Source organism: Crotalus tigris, unplaced genomic scaffold (genome assembly GCF_016545835.1).
Source record: "Crotalus tigris isolate CLP2741 ecotype Arizona unplaced genomic scaffold, ASM1654583v1 scf7180000024384.25900115:4084858, whole genome shotgun sequence".
NCBI lineage: Eukaryota > Metazoa > Chordata > Lepidosauria > Squamata > Viperidae > Crotalus > Crotalus tigris.
This window is the reverse complement of record NW_024100554.1, coordinates 3,612,546-3,630,404: the sequence shown is the minus strand read 5'-3', so window position 1 is coordinate 3,630,404 and position 17,859 is coordinate 3,612,546.

Below are 17,859 nucleotides of genomic sequence, written 5' to 3'. Positions count from 1 at the left end.
GTTTAGTGACCATTGAAAGTTACTGAAAAAAGTGACTTATGACCATTTCTCACACGACCATTGCAGCATCTCCTCAGTCAGGGGATCAAAATTCAGATGCTTGGCAACTGGTTCATATTTATGACGGTTGCAGTATCCCGGGATCATGTGATCACCTTTTGAGATCTTCTGAAAAGCAAAGTCAATGGGGAAGCCAGATTCACTTAACAACCGTGTTACTAACTTAACTTCAGTGATTCATTTAACAACTGTGGCAAAAAAGGTCGTAAAATGGGGCAAAATTCACTTAACAAATGTCTCACTTATCAACAGTTAAGTGGTCATCAATTGTGGTCATAAATCAAGGACTATCAGTATTTTGGAATAGAGACAACAGTTTCCATAGTTTCATCAAGTTACTACTTGTGCTAGATCATTTCTTTTGATGAAGTTCATATTTATTCCAAAACTTACTTAAATTCATAAACTGAATAGGTTTTCCTGTGATTTACTCATTTGCTAAAACATACAGTCCTTTAGAGAGAAAAAAGTTGTCCATGGGCCTGGTTGATTGATTTGAATTCCAGTTTTAGTATTTTTATAAACTATTTTACCTTAGTAACTTTCTTTTCATCTTAGTGTCTTTAAGAGGTTGATGAAAAATAAAGGCCAGAGTTTGCTACAGAATTCCAGGAAATCATCTCTCTCCGCTCCAGTATAAAATTCCTCATAAGCTTGCCATAGTTTCCACTAGATCAGGGGTAGGCAACCTTGGCTCTTTTATGACTCGTGGACTTCAACTCCCAGAATTCCTGAACCAGCCATGCTGGCTCAGGAACTCTGGGAGTTGAAGTCCACGAGTCATAAAAGGCCAAGGTTGCCTACCCCTGCACTAGATTCTTTAATGAATAAATTGACCTGGAATTTAGGGATTTTTTTTCTAATCTGTGGTATGTTCTTACAGATATGCTAAGCTGTTAGGTATAAAATTTACCAGTTTTTTTTATGGAAAATAAAGCAAATCTCCCAAAAAAATGAGCCTGTCCTTTTTTGGCAACATCCTTAGGCTTGGATGTTCATATGTCCAGGTTGATGATTATTAATGTTTGCAAACTATACAAGAGATGATAGGATAGCAATCTCAAAAATAAGTAACAAAGAAGTTCCAACAACACAGGTTTGGAAGTGTACAGCAACCACAATTGGGACCAGCAATTTGATTGTTAAGCAAAGTAGTCACTAAATGAAACCATAATTGTGCTTAATTATGTCTTATATCAGCTTCCTTTACAGATCTGTGAAAGTCATAAATGCAAGGACTGATCACAAAGTTACTTTTCCATCACAGTTGTAATCACAATTGGTTGCTAAACAAGACAAGTGCTAAGCAAGGACTACCTGTGGTCACACATTTGCTAGAGTTTTCATATGGGTTTCTGATATTGAAATGAAGCTGGGCAGAGAGTGTTACTGCCTCCGTAAGCCATGTCTAACAAAATCACCAGGAAGTGATCCTTTGCTGTAGTGACCTCATTCTTCCCTTAAAATTTATTTAGATATGTTTCAAACAGAATACAGTTGGAAGGGACTTGGAGATCTTCTACTTCAACCCCCTGCTTAAGCAGGAAACCCTATACCAGAAGTCCCCCATCCCTGGGCTGCAGCCCACTATCGGGCCATGGCTTCTTTGGAATTGGGCCATGCGAGTGGCTTGCTGGAGCACACGTGCGCAGTTCAACTTGCGCGAACAGCAGCCTGGTGGACATTCATGTGCATGCATGCCAGCCTGCTACTTGTGTAAGTTTAGCTCACATGGCCCAGTTCCCTTCTCTCCCCCCAGCTGGGCTGCCAAGCCACAAAGGTTGGGGACCGCTGCCCTATACCTTTTCAGACAAGTGGTTGTCCAGTCTCTTAAAAATCTCCAGTGATGGAGTACCCACAGCTTCTGAAGGCATGCCATTTCCACTGGTTAATTGTGCTCACTGAGGAAGTTTCTCCTTAATTCCAGGTTGCTTCTCTCCTTGATTAGTTTCCAACTATTGTTTGTTGTCCTGCCTTCTGGTGCTTTGGAAAATAAGCTGACTCCTTCTTCTTTGTGGCAGCTCCTTAAATACAGAAATACTGCTGTCATGTCACCTGTTGACCTCCTTTTCTCTAGAATATCTATGTCTACAGTTCATTTGGAGTTTTATTCTAAAGCTTTTGTTTGTTCGTTTCAGTAAATTTGTTCCTACTTGTATGTGCTTCCATCTTTCCCTAAATCCACAAGTTCAACATTTTAAACTTTGTTGCAGTGAAATTCATGAAGTGAGATTGCTGCAAATTTGCAGGATTAATGCCTCCTAAAGCATCATCTTTCCTGCTATTTTAATCTCATGGATGATTATATGTGTTTGTTTTTATTCAATTGGTTCAGAAAAATCTTTAAATTATTTTTGCTTTCAGGTTTCCAATTCAACCAGAATTTGGCCATCTCCAAATTCAGATTGCATATTAGATGACACAACAGTAATTTATTCTATAAACAAGCCAAAAAATCAAGTTAGCCCTGATCCAATCAAAAATTCTGTTGAGATATAATTAGCTTATCAAGGAAACCTAGTAAATGCATATTTGATAAATGTCTAATTTAAAAAAAAAATGGCACTGCTTTTGTACCACCTTTTAAGTAGAAACCAAAGTTGGTTACTGAATCAGATTTGTCTTCTCTGAGAGAACAAAGTAAGTCAGAAATACTTTTCTGTTTGCTTGTTTAGTCAATGAGTTGCCTAATTTAAAAGTGTATGACTTTTAAATGCAGCTCTTCAAATCATGACTCAGTGTTAGGTGAGCATCTGCAGAGGATTGTTGCAGATATATACCGGTAGCAGATGACTCATCTTCATTTTTACACTAAGGAATCTGAATAATAGATTACCTTGAATTGCCATCCTTTGTCATTTATGTAATCACAGGAAATGCTTGAAAAAACTATTGCTCATTTGCCAAGCTGGGGTGATGCAGAGATGTTAAATGATACAGAGATGTTTAATGCATGGCACTTTTGGTTAAAAGTTGAGAACATAAATTGTTGAGGATTAGGCAAGGGGGAGGGCTTGGTTCAGTTACTAAACAAGTTACAAGTATCCCCATTTGTATGGAAAGGGTCTGCACTGCTTGCCTTCAACAATAACTCAAAGGAAAGAGGACTGCTGCTAGATCAGACTTTTCCATCTTCTCCATCCTCCAGATGTGTTAGATCTCAAGATCCAGGATTTCCACCAGCATGGTCAATAACTGCAGGAAAAATTATCAACATGTCTATTGAGAAATCTTAGCTGGTAAACAAGAAATTACAGTTCGTCCTTGACTTACAACCACAATTAAGAATCAAAACTTCAACCACTGAGGTAGTTTTAAGTGAATTGCAACTGATTTTACAATTTTTTTTTTACTGTGGTCATTAAGCAAATCATTGTGGTTACTATATATGTACGAAATGATTAGACTGAGCCTGAGCGTGGAGTCAAAAGCATCATGATTTGGAGTTACTCCACTCTCATAAGAGACTTAAATCCATTACCCCTTGAATTCCATTGACTCTTATCTAGCACCAAGTTGTCTTGACTGTTAGTATATTGGATGGCTGCCAAACTTGCCACATCACATGATGTGTCACGATGTATCGTGACTTTTTTTGCATTGCTGGAACTGGGATGGGCACGGCCTCCGCATGATGCAATTGGCCGGTGGGCCGGCAGTTTGACATCCTTGGTATATTGGATTCTTGTGTGTAGCATATAATAAACTTGAAGTACTTTGAACTAAACTCCTGATCCTCGGTATTTGTGCCTGATAATATAGTTGTTAAGTGAATTCAACTTTCCACGTTGACTTTGGTTGTTGGAAGCCAGCTGGGAAGGTCACAAATGGCAATCATGTGATCCTGGGATGCTGCAACATGTGCTGATTGCCAAGCACTTGAATTTTGATCATGTGATTGCAGAGGCAGTCATAAGTGAAAGAATTAGTTGTAGGTGCAAAGGCTGGACTTTTATCAGCACTGTTGTAACTTTGAACAGTTGCTAAATAAAGAGTCAATAGTCAAGGACCACCTGTAGTTACAAGGCTAGGCATAGGCCAGGGGTGTCAAACTGCTGGCCCGTGGGCCGGATGCATCATAACGAAACCGCACCTATCCCATTGCCGGCAATGGCAAAAAAGTCATAATATGTTGTGACACATCACGTGACATTGTGAGTTTGACACCCCTGGCATAAGCAGTAGTCATTATTTTTAACTTGTAGCTTTGCTACAGTATAAACTGTAATGGCATAGCACATATCATGACATTATTGCATGAGTAGTCTTATTTGCATCACTTGTGTAATGATGCCATGATATGCATCATGTCACTTGCCTTGACCTGCAGATGCTTATGTACCATCACCATATGGTAGTTCAAAAGGTCATTTTTATAGCACCTGAAAAGACTTGCTGATTACTGACCTGTCCTGAACCTAGAGTCTTCTTGGTTTTTTTATTTAGTTACATTGAGTGGCTAGATGGACTCATATAACATTCTGAACCCTGTTTTGTTTCATTGTATGTGGAACAAGCTACATATCTTGATTCACACAGAAAGAAACTATTTTGATCAGTTATGACAGAAAAAATAAAAAGTAAGAATGAAAAGTGCTTTCTCCCCACCTACAATGATGAGGAAAAAGATCCCTAAATTCAAAATTCAAAGAGGATTATAACCAATCAATCAGAATAGAGCTGGAAGGGACCTTAGAGGTCTTCTAGTCCAGCCTCCCACTCAAGCAGGAGATCCCATACCATTTCAGACAAATGACTGTCTAGTTTCTTCTTAAAAGCCTCCAATGATGATGCATCCACAACTTCTGAAGGCAAGCTGTTCCACTGGTTAATTGTCCTCACTATTAGGAAGTTTCTCCTTAATTCCAGGTTGCTTCTCTCCTTGATTAGTTTCCATCCATTGTTTCTTTGGTGCTTTGGAAAATAAATTAACCCTCTCCTCTTTGTGGCAGCTTCTCAAATACTGGAATACTGCTATCCCTGTCCCCCTAGTTCTTCTTTTGTCTAGACTAGCCAAACCCAAATCCTGCAACCATTCTTCATATGTTTTTGTGTTCAGACCTTTAATTATGTTAGTTGCTCTTCTCTGTACTTTTTCCAAAGTCTGAACATCTTTTTTCTAATGTGGTGACCAAAACAGGATGCAGTATTCCAGATGTGGCCTTACTAAGGCTTTATAAAGTGGTACTAATACTTCACATGATTTTGATTCTATGCTACCCCTGATTAGAAACTTCTTAGCATTGTAATAACAAAGACTATCAAACACAAGTGAATGTGATATGCAAATCTAATCCAGCCTCATTGTGATTAATGAGTTCTGGATATTTTGTTTAGTAAAATTATCAAAAGCTCCTTTTGTTTTATCATCTGCTTTAAGAACTGTTAAAAGATTCCTTGAGGCTTTATTCCAGTGTTCCTTTACAGTATAACACCATACCTGACTGTATTGTTGCTTACTTCTTATTTGTCTTAAAGCTCCATTTTTGGCTGGGAAACTTTTTTTTAATCCATGTTTCCAAACTAAAGGTTTTAATGCATAGTGCATTGCCCGTAGCGATATTTAATCCCATAAACATTAGCCTCTTCCTTAGTTTCACAAGACAGAAATTCCTTATGTACTTAAAGACTGCAAAATCTTTGTCCTCAATTATCTCTTGACTGTGCCAAAGCAGAACTGTCTAATTCACTCAGCTGAATGGACAAGCTCCTCTGAAGTTAGCAAATGGCAGAAAGTGTGATGGGTTTTGGTCTCTGGCATCTGCTAGTTGATGGAGCAATAGCGTCTGCAATAAATCTAGTTTAATGCCAATGTTCTCACCTAACAGTACTAATTCTAACAGCAATTTATTTTATCGCTCTTATGTCTCCAGCCGTTCCTAATATCTGAAACATATAAATGAGAAAATTGCAGGCTTTCAAGAAAAAAGTATTAAGAAGCAATAAGCAAAGGGAAATTAATGTCCTTAAGATTTTGCTCATTCAGCATCGGTCATGTAATTAGAAACAGTTAAAACATGCAAGAGAAAGAACTGCATTATGGGGTATGTTTCTTACAGATAATATTTTGAATGCAAAACCTTTTCTTTATGTAATGGATGGTATGAGACATGCTAAATTGGAATTAAATACTGAACAAGCCATCACATTTTATACGAAGTATAACCAAAACTATCTGTCAGAAAAGTCCCCTAGGGTGGACTTCATTTCACAGAAGCATTGTAAGAGAATTCTTGGACTGAATCAGACTCCAAAGGAAGTTGTGATCCCACAAACAGGCTTTGTGGAATTTGGGTGCATTCATACACTTAGCAGGATTTGGGGAAGAAGTCATGGAAATAATACTCCCATTATAGGTACTCTTTGACTTATGACTGGTCACTGAGCAACTGTTCAAAGTTCCGACAGACTTACCTGCAGGGGCTATTTACAGCTAAGATTTGAAGTTTTGATGGTGCTTGAGTGCTTGGCAACTAGGCTACATTCAGGGCAGTTTACAGCATCACATAGTCACATGTCTGCATTTTATAGCAGGTTTGCTGAAAACTGGCATTTACTTTTCAGCAAATCCACACCCATAGTGACCTATTGGTTCATTTAACACAACAGTTCCCAACCTTTGCGTCTTGGTGGCCTGGCTGGGGGGGGGGGGAGAAGGGAACTAAGGCAGGCTGGTGCATATGTGGATGCAACTTGACTTGCCTGAGGGACAGGCAGGTGCACATGTGCATGCGTGCATAGCTCAACTTGTGCAAGTTAAGCTGCACAAGCATGTGCATGTATGTGCATGCATGTGTATGCCGGCTCACTACTCATGTGAGTTCAGCTGCATGCACATGTGTGCCGGCCCACCATTTGCACGGTCCAGTTCCAAATAGACCATGGCCCAGTAATGGGCCACCTTCCAGGGGATTGGGGACCCCTGATTTAACACACTAAAGAAAAGATCATAAAATTGGGTTGGTCACATAACTGACCCACTTTATAATTGTCATGTTAGGGAAGTTCCATTATGGTTATAACTTGAGGACTACCTGAAGTTGCTTAGAAAGAGTGAGGCTCAGTCGGGGTGTCCATGGGAGACAAAGTCAGAAAAGTCAAAATGGAGCCATGAGCATACAATTGTTGCTCCATATTATTTTTACATTCAACATGATTTTACAGGATTGACATAACCTTAGGCAACTTTATGGACAAAGACAGTTACCTTGCCAGCATTTTCAGAAAAAGTTCGCCATTGCCTCTTCTTCTTAGTTCTGAAAGAGAGTAACTGGCCCAAAGTCACCAAAATGCCAGGAGCAGAGCAGAGCAGAGCGGAAGGGAAGGGAAGGGAAGAGAAGAGAAGAGAAGAGAAGAGAAGAGAAGAGAAGAGAAGAGAAGAGAAGAGAAGAGAAGAGAAGAGAAGAGAAGAGAAGAGGTTTATTTGGCCAAGTTGATTAGACACATAAGGAATCTCTCAGTGTATCCAGAAATTGTGGGTACTTCAACACTGAAGTCTGCAATGGTGTAGGGTTTCCTGCTTAAGCAGGGGGTTGGACTAGAAGACCTCTAAGGTCTCTTCCAACTCTGTTATTCTGTTAGTCTTCTTTAACCCTTACATCAAACTGGCTCTTTGTGATATTTTACACAATTAACAATATTTGCTACTATGGATGCTGTAATTCCTCAATGTACTCAAGTTTTTGATTAGGGACTGTTACATTAAACTTGTAGAGCTAAAGGCACAATGTGTATGTTTGGTTTTGGCTTAGTATAAGACATTATAGCTTATTCAGGCAGCTGGATTTCACATGGCCTATGACAAAGCTGTGTATGGACATGGCTATCTATCAGTTAACAAAGCAGGGTTACATGAACCATCACTTGTAATCTACTATGAATTAGTAGCCAATGAATCGAATCTTCCTCCTTATCCCCTTGTTAGCAGGAAAAAACACCTAACTTTCAAATGTTGACAAACATATCAAAAATTCACTGCTTCAAAGCAGATATACATTTCTCTTTTCAATATTGCATGGATTTTTTTTCTTTTATTTCCAAGGTCATACATATAAGTAATTTAATTTTCTTCAACTTCTCATAAAAAGGGATATTGGCTTAGGAACCACTGTTAATCATCTCTTGTGGACATTAGAAGCAGCAATAGTATCTGGACCCAATAAATTGAATAATGGAAAGTTTAAACTGAATAACCTGCCAAGAATCTCTCTGAGAAAATAATTCCATTTTTTAAATTCTCTCACATTTTAAAAATGGTTTAAATCATATTTTCCCTTGAGTCTGAGCTTTCTGCAATGACCTTCTATTAATTTCATACATACCCACGTCTGCCTATCCTTCCAACTAATGATAAAACATAGTAACAAATAATAAAATCCAAGATTCAATGTTTTGTATATCTTCTTCATACACTCTGGCTGCTTGATGGCTTTCAAAGGGGATTTTACAAACTAACATTTAAAATAAACCAGTGATAATTGGAACTGTGCAGCTACAGTCAAATAATCCTTACTTCTAGGAAAGAGAATAAAAGCCGGAGAAGAAAGTTGTGGATCCTGCCCTAAAAGAGAAAAAGGAGGAGTTAAAGGAGAAGTTTATTGTAAATAAGAGCTTTCCTTCAGGCAAACCTTCTTCTTGAATTTAAGTAGCTCAGGATGAGTCAAGCTGTTTAAGGGACAGTGCTGTCATTAGCTTGGATCATGAATGGACATCCACTGGGTTGATCATCATCCACTTCTTTTGATTCTACAGGGAAGGTAAAAGAAGAAAAGAGGACAGCCAAAATAGAGCCTTGCTAACATAAACTAAGCTACCATTCTGTTCAAAAATAAAAATAAAATCCAGGGCAGCATCTTTTTTTCACATTTGATACAGTAATATAGAGTTTACGAGGCATATGAAGAAAAGGCTTTTCCCCAAGGGCGATCTGATGTGGAAATAATAACAAGAACAAAAAGTGATCATTTCAGTTATGTTTGCTGGGTCCAGATTACAGCATGGCTAGTACCAAAGTTAGAAAGGTTTCAGAAACTTCCTTTGGGAAACATATGTCGTGATTCTGAAGCACTTTGCCTGTCTTATATGACATTAGACAATAGTCTTGCCAAATAAGCCTGTATTGTTATCCTTATTTTACGTACAAAGAGCTGATACCTAGATGGCTCTTTGCTAAAGGGCAAAAAAAGAAAATGAATTAATGGGAAAGCTGAGCTTTGAACAATGGCTCCTGTATTGAGAAATAACACATCTATTCTCAGAGCTGTAACTAAAATCCAAGTATAAATTTACCTCTTGTTCTTGCTCAGTTTTCCTAATCTTCCTGCTAGATGTGTCTGCATGATTTGTGTGGGTGATCCTCTAAAGCTGAGCATTATGCAGACAAATTATCTGGAACTGAGTGATTTTTTTTATGTGGAGACACACACAAACACACAGACACATATATATTCTACATATGCGTGAATCATCTTTCATTTATCTTAACTGCTGTGGTCCTGGAAGTCTCACCTCCAAGTCTGAATAAAACAGCTTTGGTTATTCAGTCAAATGTACGGTCCCTGCTATTAATAAGGAATTCTGCATTCAGTACAGGTACAACTAAGCTACTAAAAAAAATTGTGAAAGTTTTAGATAACCAGTTTGACAGAGAGCTATATTTATCAGCCCATCTCTATGATTAACAAATGTACAATACAGGTAATCGTCAACTTACAAAAGTTCATTTAGTGACCATTCAAAGTTACAATAGCACAGAAAAAGTGATTTATGAACGTTTTTCACAGTTACAACCACTGCAGCATCCCCACGGTCATGTGATCAAAATTCAGATGCTTGGCAACTGACTTATATTTATGATGGTTGCAGTGTGCTGGGGGTCATGTGATCCCCTTTTGCGACCTTCTGACAAGCAAAGTCAATGGGGAAGCTAGATTCACTTAACAACCGTGTTACTAACTTAACAACTGCAGTGACTCACTTAACAACTGTGACAAGAAATGTTGTAAACTGGAGCAAAATTCACTTAACAAATGTTTCACTTAGCAAGAAAAATGTGAGGCTCCGTTGCGGTCCTAAGTCTGTATATCAAAACTGTAACTTGGAATGTAAGAGGAGTAAATGATAAAGAACATGAATTTGCAAATGAAATGAGAGAGAGGAAAATAAATGTTGGTCTGTGAAATAAGGAAAATGGGAAGGAGAGATAGTTGGTCCTCAACTTGTAACTATTCGGTAAATGACTGTACAAAGTTACAATGACACAGAAAAAAGTGACTTTATGACCAGTGTTCGGTTACAACTGTTGCAGCATCACATGACCAGAATGCAGGAACTTGGCAACTGGCATATACTTATGAAATTTCACTATCTCCAGGTCATGTGATCACCATTTGTAACCTTCCCAACTGGCTTCCAACCAGCAAAATCAATTGGGGAAGCCAGATTCACTTAACACAATTCACAACTGCAGTTATTTGCTTATCTCCTATGCCCCAAAAAATCATAATGGGGCACAATTCACATAACAGTTGTCTTGCTTAATAACAAAAATTTGGGGCTCAGTTGTGGCCTTAAATGAAGGGCTGCCTGTAATAAGTCTGAGTGAAGGTGGTAGGATCAAGTTGAAGGTGTAAGTTTTATTATGAATGAAAAGATTCAAGGTATGCTGGTGACTGAATTTCACCGCTACTGCAAATGACGATATTCTGGAAAGCGCATGTAAACCTCAGCCAGGTATTCATGGCTAACCTTGTATTCTATTTATCCTGTTTCCAACCTTGACATGTTTTTAGTCTGGTTTTCACAAAATATTTTTATGAGAGAACTACAGAACAAAATTTGGAAAAAAATATGGATTGCAAAGGAGAGTTGCAGCTTAGTATGTCTGCTGAGGCAAAAGTGTGAAACATTGAAGTTTCTATTAAAATATAAACTGAACAAGCCTCTCCCCATCCGTATTTTCCATCTCATGAATTTCAATATCCACCCTCCTCACCCAAGCTGAGACCTAATCAGGCGAAGCTCTATTTTCTGCCTTCCTCTTAAAACCCCGAATGTTCCACAAAGTGAATTTCTTCAAAAACTCCGGTATGTTAAAACCAACATTTGGATGTTGTTTATTCTTAGCTGCCTCAAACCATTCTCAAATCCATGGAATGATTCAGTACTGTTGCACCCTCAAGCCTGCGGCATGTACATATGCTAAAAAGGAACAATTAGTACCAAACATTTTGTATAAGCTCTTCCTAACCATCCATAATTGACACCATCTGCCTATTTGATTTTCTGTTCTTACTTGCTTTGGGAAAACTCACATTTAGGGAATATTAAGATACATGAGATATTAGATGAAGTTACGATCTACCTGTTTGGATATTTATTTAGTATCCTGCCTCTATTATTTTTATAAACAATTCATTTCATTTCTACAAGCCTACACTAAAAAGAACAAACCCTTTCCCTTCATGGTTGTGTAGCATTAAGCAAAGGAGTGATTTAAAGTATGTGAGAACACGTACTTGCCCCCCCCCCCGTCTACAACCTCTTAAGCCAAATCTATCTTCTCCTAGAACTCTACTCTCCCAAGGGAGAGAAATACCCAAGAAAAGATAGAACTATTTTAAAATGCTTTTGAATGTGAACTATTGCACTGCCATGTTCTATTCTAAGCCATAGCAAAGTAAGAGAAGAGAGAGGCGAGGACTCCCATCCTCCACTTTTCAATTTTTTGCATCCCAATAAAGCTGATTATTTATTTGGGGATTTATTTCTTTTAGTTTGGGTGTAGCATATGCTGTGATAGCAGTAGCACTGTTGTACTGTTGTGCTCCAAGTGTATAGGTAGCGATCAACTTACAACCATTCATTTAGTGATCATTCGAAGTTACAACAGCATTGAATAAAGTAACTAATTACCGTTTTCACACTTAACAATCATTTCAGCATTCCCCATGATCAAAATTCAGACGCTTGGAACTGGTTCATATTTATGACTGTTGCAGTGTCCCGGCGTCATGTGATCAACTTATGTGAACTTCTGACAAGCAAAGTTAATGAGGAAGCCGGATTTTCCTAAGAATTTTGTTACTAACTTACCAGCTGCAATGATTCACTTAACAACTGTGGTGAATGGGCTGTGGTGGTGCAGTGGTTATTGCAGGCTACTTCTGCTGACTGCCAGCTGCCAGCAGTTCACAGTTTGATTCTCACCGGCTCAAGGTTGACTCAGCCTTCCTTCCTTCCAAGGTCGGTAAAATGAGGACCCAGATTGTTGGGGGCAATAGGTTGACTCTGTAAAGTGCTTAGAGAGGGCTGTAAAGCACTGTGAAGCGGTATATACGTCTAAATGCTAATGCTACTGCTATTGCTAACCGTGGCAAGAAAATTGTAAAATGAGGAAAAATTCATTTAACAACTGTCTTGGTTAATAACAAAAGTTTTGGGCTCAATTATGGTCATAAGTTGAGGACAACCTGTACTGCAGGCCCAAGGACAGAATAATTGTACACAGTGTGAGTTCAAAGCCATACAAAGCAGTCTGCAACTACTTTAAGGGGTGAGTCAGCAGAAGGAAAACTGCTAAGCATCATTTAACAACAGGGATGTTTTAAGCACCTGCAAAGAATTTACTAAGCGGTTTGAGGAGGAAGGAACTTAATGGCACCGTGGTTTAGTTTTGTTTTGTTTTTAGGGATCGTTCCAGTTTCTGGGATATAAAATTGTGAACCAGATGGTTGCATCTGCTACTCCGTGTAAACTAAACCCTTACCCATCTTGGCTTCGAATAGAAAGATTGAGAACATATATTCAGGGAATGGTAAATGCCTTACCAATTTAGGAGTTTAATCTCCACTTTGAAAGAGATGGTGGTGCAGCTATCCATGGACCAAAATATAACAGAATAGAACTCTCATCTTGTAAATAATTCTCTATGGGAGTTGTCAGGAGAATGTGACTGTCAGCTTCATATATTATAGGATGATATGTGTTAGCTGAACCCATCCCAATAAACTTTCAAATTGGGTTTTGGAATCAAAACTGCTTTTGTCCTCTCATCAGATGACCATTCTAGGGGAAAGATGAAGAAACATCATAGATTTGAATCTGCTATTTTATATTATTTGGATTCTCTAGGGACTCTGTGTAATTCAGAACTCTTCTTATGATATTTTTTAGATTTTTCTTTTGAATCTTCACTTTCTTCTTCTGCATGGAATTATTGCTTGTGTTACTCATCTCCTTCTTTATAAACCTTTCATCTAGTAAATGGTAAGGTTAAAAAAAAGTCCAAACCTAACTAAAATTCCAGAATCTAATGCGTCAGAATAAAATACAAAATAAAACAAGAAAAAAACCTTAACTAAAAACACGGTTTATCAAATGTGCCAAGGCATGCCTATAAAAGCATCCTTCCATATCACTAATATAACTCTTCCCCATAACACTAGGATATTTCTGCTCAACATCAGAACTGTCAGATTGCAGGTGCTGTGGGAATCCCTTTTATAATTCTGGCTGCCTGATACCTATCTGAATGCCAATGTCATCAAGAAGGTTGGGTATTGGTGGTATCAGTATGCAAATCAGATTCAGTTCTATTGCTCCATGTCATGAGAGACAGATGAGAAGGTTGGAATAATCCTTGAATACTTTAATTGGGCTGTATGAAAGCCAGTCCATAGAAAGAAGAAAGCCATTTTGGTGTAGTGGTTAGGGCATCAGACTAGAACTGAAAGACTGTGAGTTCTATTCTTATCCATGCACAAAGCCATGACATTGGACCAGTCACTCTCTTGCAGCCCTAGGAAGGAAGCAATGGCAAACCACCTTACCAAGAAGGAGGCAAAGGCAAACCACCTTGCTAAGAGAGATACAAAATGGATGACTGGCTCTTATATATCTGAGAATGGGTAGAGATACCTACCTCAAAGGCATAAGTAAGCAGATTTCTAGATGTCTTCCCCTTCATCATAACAAGCTTATCCAATATCTTATTCCAGTCTTTACTAACTCAAGAATCTTGTGGGAATAAATAATTATATGCATAAATGATTCAGCAATAAAATGTGGGGGGGAAGAGAACATGGCTAATCATAGATCTGGACCAAGCAAAAAGACAAGATTTGCTAAAAAGCTTGCAACCTAAAAAGAAAAAAAAATAAAGTGATTTTATCATTAGCTATCAATATTTAATCAGAAACAGACAAATCTTACTCTGTTTTTTTTAGTGCTTCACTATTTTATCTGCTGCCTCCTTCTTCTTTTTCTTCAGAAAAAGGCTTCAAAGCAAAAAGGAATCTTTTATATTCTATTTGTTGATTCCCCAAAAGTTTCACAACTGAAAGTATACAGAATATAAACATTCCTTTAAAGTTTTTAAACTGTTTTCTCTCAGCCTCCTCCTCTCCATAGTTTTTATTGCTCATCATTATGTGAATTTTTAGGCTACTTTTTATGTAACGCCAATTATTACTAATCACCAGGTTCATTTTAATTCATAAAGTTTGCCAACCATTGCCTTTAAAGTAGTTTAAACATGACACAAGTATATTTAAACATGTGATTTTTTTTTCTAGCTAGGCTTTATCATTTTTAACTGGAATATTACAGACAAAAATTAGCTTAGGACTTTTTAATCAAGAGTTAGTAATTCTGCATAACTTTTTTGGATACTTGGATCAACATGATAACCAGCCAGTTGATCTTTCTATAGAATAAAGCTTAAACTCTTTGCTCTTTCCTTCTAGCACATCTTCAAGTTCACGAGCATTTAAATTAGTTAGTAGAGCTAGTCTACTAAAACTTCAATAGAATTTACTAGACCTGTATATGCAAATGATCATTTTCATTTTCATCCAATAGCTACCAATATTCTACACTGTCTCAAAGAACCAAGCAATGTCTGTGCCTGCTTATATGGCAATCTTATACATGTAAAATAATATGAAGCATATGTCTTATCCATAGAGAATCCAGTTAAAGCAGATTGGACAAAGGGAAGACATAGCTTAGATGACAGTGCTATTTGCATCCTGAAAAAGTATTAATGCATCAAGTATAGTAATGCAATAGTTGCAGCAGTTTTCATATTTTGCTCAGGTTCATTTTTTTGGGGCATGATTCATTAAAAGAATTGTATAGCAATTGATTTTCCAACCTTGCTTGACCTCAGAAATTGCTAAGCGTGATTGTTTAATATTTGATAGCCAGTGATAGCTCTAGGCTAGATTGGGGAGTTTAAAAAGTGGTAGTTTAAAAGCTACAGGAAGGGAATAATAAACCACTGCTGTATGGTTGACCAAAAAATATCATCTCACAATAATGGCAAATGTCAATAAAACCACCAGAGATCAAGCTCAACTAAGTTCTCCTGCTTGAGGTTCTCCTGCATGAGGTTCTCCTGCTTGAGGTTCTCCTGCTTGAGGGGGGGGGGCTGGACTAGAAGACCTCCAAGGTCCCTTCCAGCTCTATTCTATTCTAATTCTAATTTTTACAGCAGGTGAAGTAGGATAGAATTCTAGAGTTGGGAAAGACCTTAATCTTACCTTTGTTTAATTTGGAAGAGTCCAAACTAAAACATCCCAGATAAATGGCTGCCTATATGATGGAACGTAGTGAAGAGCTGGATCTTCAGGAGGGAGGAGGAACATTCCAGATGAATAAAAAGCAGGTCAGCTCATATATTATGCATTATTATGTATGGGGGAAAGAGGGCAAAGACAGCCCTGCCTAACAGTTCAGAGTATATTATAGAGGCAAATAGTACATTCCTCACTCTGTCGAGATTTTGTTTATAGGTGCGAAACAATAAGTAATTTAGCTTGGAAGAATCAACACATATCATTCTTGGTTTTGAAACTGGCTGTCATCAGAACACATTTAATGAAAGGAATGCTGAGTAATTGGTTCCACTAACAAACTTCTGGTAATGATAGGAAGATTTATTTTTCTAATGTTCAACTAGAATCTGCCTTCCTGTAATTTAAATCCCTTATTTCAGGTCTTATATGCTTGAATGAGGCAGCATAGACCTTGATGTTCTCTGGGATAGACTTTCAGGAATTTGAGAAGTGTTACCGTATATTTTATTGGTCTTCTTTCTCAAGCTTAAGCATCTCCAGCTCTTCAGTGTCTCTTCGTAGGTCATGGTCTATCTTTTGAGCATGTCTGTTTTCCTTTGTAGAATATGTTAAGAAAGTATCTCTGAAACCTTCTTAAATTTGTGACAGTACTCAAAACAAAATAACATGGACTGTTTACTCCCTGTGATTTGGAAAATAATCTCCCTGTTGATGCACCCAAAAATTGCAATTCCCCCCCTCTTTCCTGCAACAATATCACATTGCTGACTCATACTCCATTTGCAGTTGATGACTTTTCTAAGCAATTTTTCACAAATTCATTATTGAGCCTAGAATTCCCCATTCTATACCTGCACATTTGAATTTGAGTTTTAAATGAAGTTGGCATTCATCTCTATTCTTTATTCTTTTATCACCACTCACAGATACTTTAATTTTTCTTCCTGCACTAACCAATGGCTGGTGCCCATTTGCCAAAATAGCTCCTTCCACATCTTTCCTTCCATAAAAAGCAGAGAATCAAAAAAAAAAAAGGGGGGGGGGTTGGGAACTCAGATGGATGGCTTTTCTTTGGCAGCTTTAGACTGACTTGTGTAACTTTATTATATTTATGCCTCACTTGTATTCTGACCTTCGGAAATTACATGGGAGGACAATTAATCATTCAGGCAATGATGGTTTTACTTCATCAATAGTGCACAACTGAGATTCCATGGTTTGTACTTAAGCACACTGAAATTGTCACATTATTCGAGAAAGGAGAAATGCTATAAATCAACATAATCGCACATGTTTAGTCTGAAAAAAAGTTAATCTGTAGCATTTTCAGGGAAGAAAATGTATTTATAATCTGGAGCTTTGACCTCTGGCAGAGGAGTCCAACTGTTACCAACTGGATGCTCTTTCCATTCTTGAAGACCAGGGTGCAGAAGGCAGTCAGATCAAAAAGGATATCTGAAGGCAAAAAGGAAATTTAAAAGGCTTAAGGTGGGGGAGTTCTTCCCATTCTTCCCCTTTGTAGAATAAATCTTGAAAAAATTGCTGTGTATTGGAGTCCATGTTGAATATTTATAAAGTACTTTTAGCTTTTGCATGTGATCCTTGGAATTATGTAAAATCAAATAATAAAATCCAGCAAATATTGTATGCAAAAAAAAAAATGTTTACATGAGAGACTTTTTTTCCACAGCCCTATGTTTTAATTTGAAAATGAGCTGCAATGAATTGAACATAATTTACTTCTGCCTGGACCTGCATAGAACAATGCTGGAAATATTTTTGGGTCTTTGACTTATGATACTACACAATAGTTCACTGCAATGCATAGTTATACAGTAACATTTAAAGCATTAATTTACATCTGATTATACTTCATACTTGAACTTTCTGCAAATCTATACATCAAGGTCATTCAAAGAGGGCAACTAACCAATTTTCATTGTTTTGAAAGACAAATTTTTACATTGTCTAGATAATTGTGGCTATTAGCATTAGTGCACATGTAGGAGAAATATAGCAATGCAATCTTCTACATTTTTACCTCAAAATCAAATCCCATTGAAATAAACAGAGTATGTGTTCAGGTAACTGCCTCTAGGATTATCACTGTCCTGTTTCAGAGTAGGGCACACAGATCTAATTTTTCTAGCAAATAGAAAGCAATCACACATATGGCAGGCTCACAGCAGTTACCTACAGACCAATGCAACCTCCAGTACTG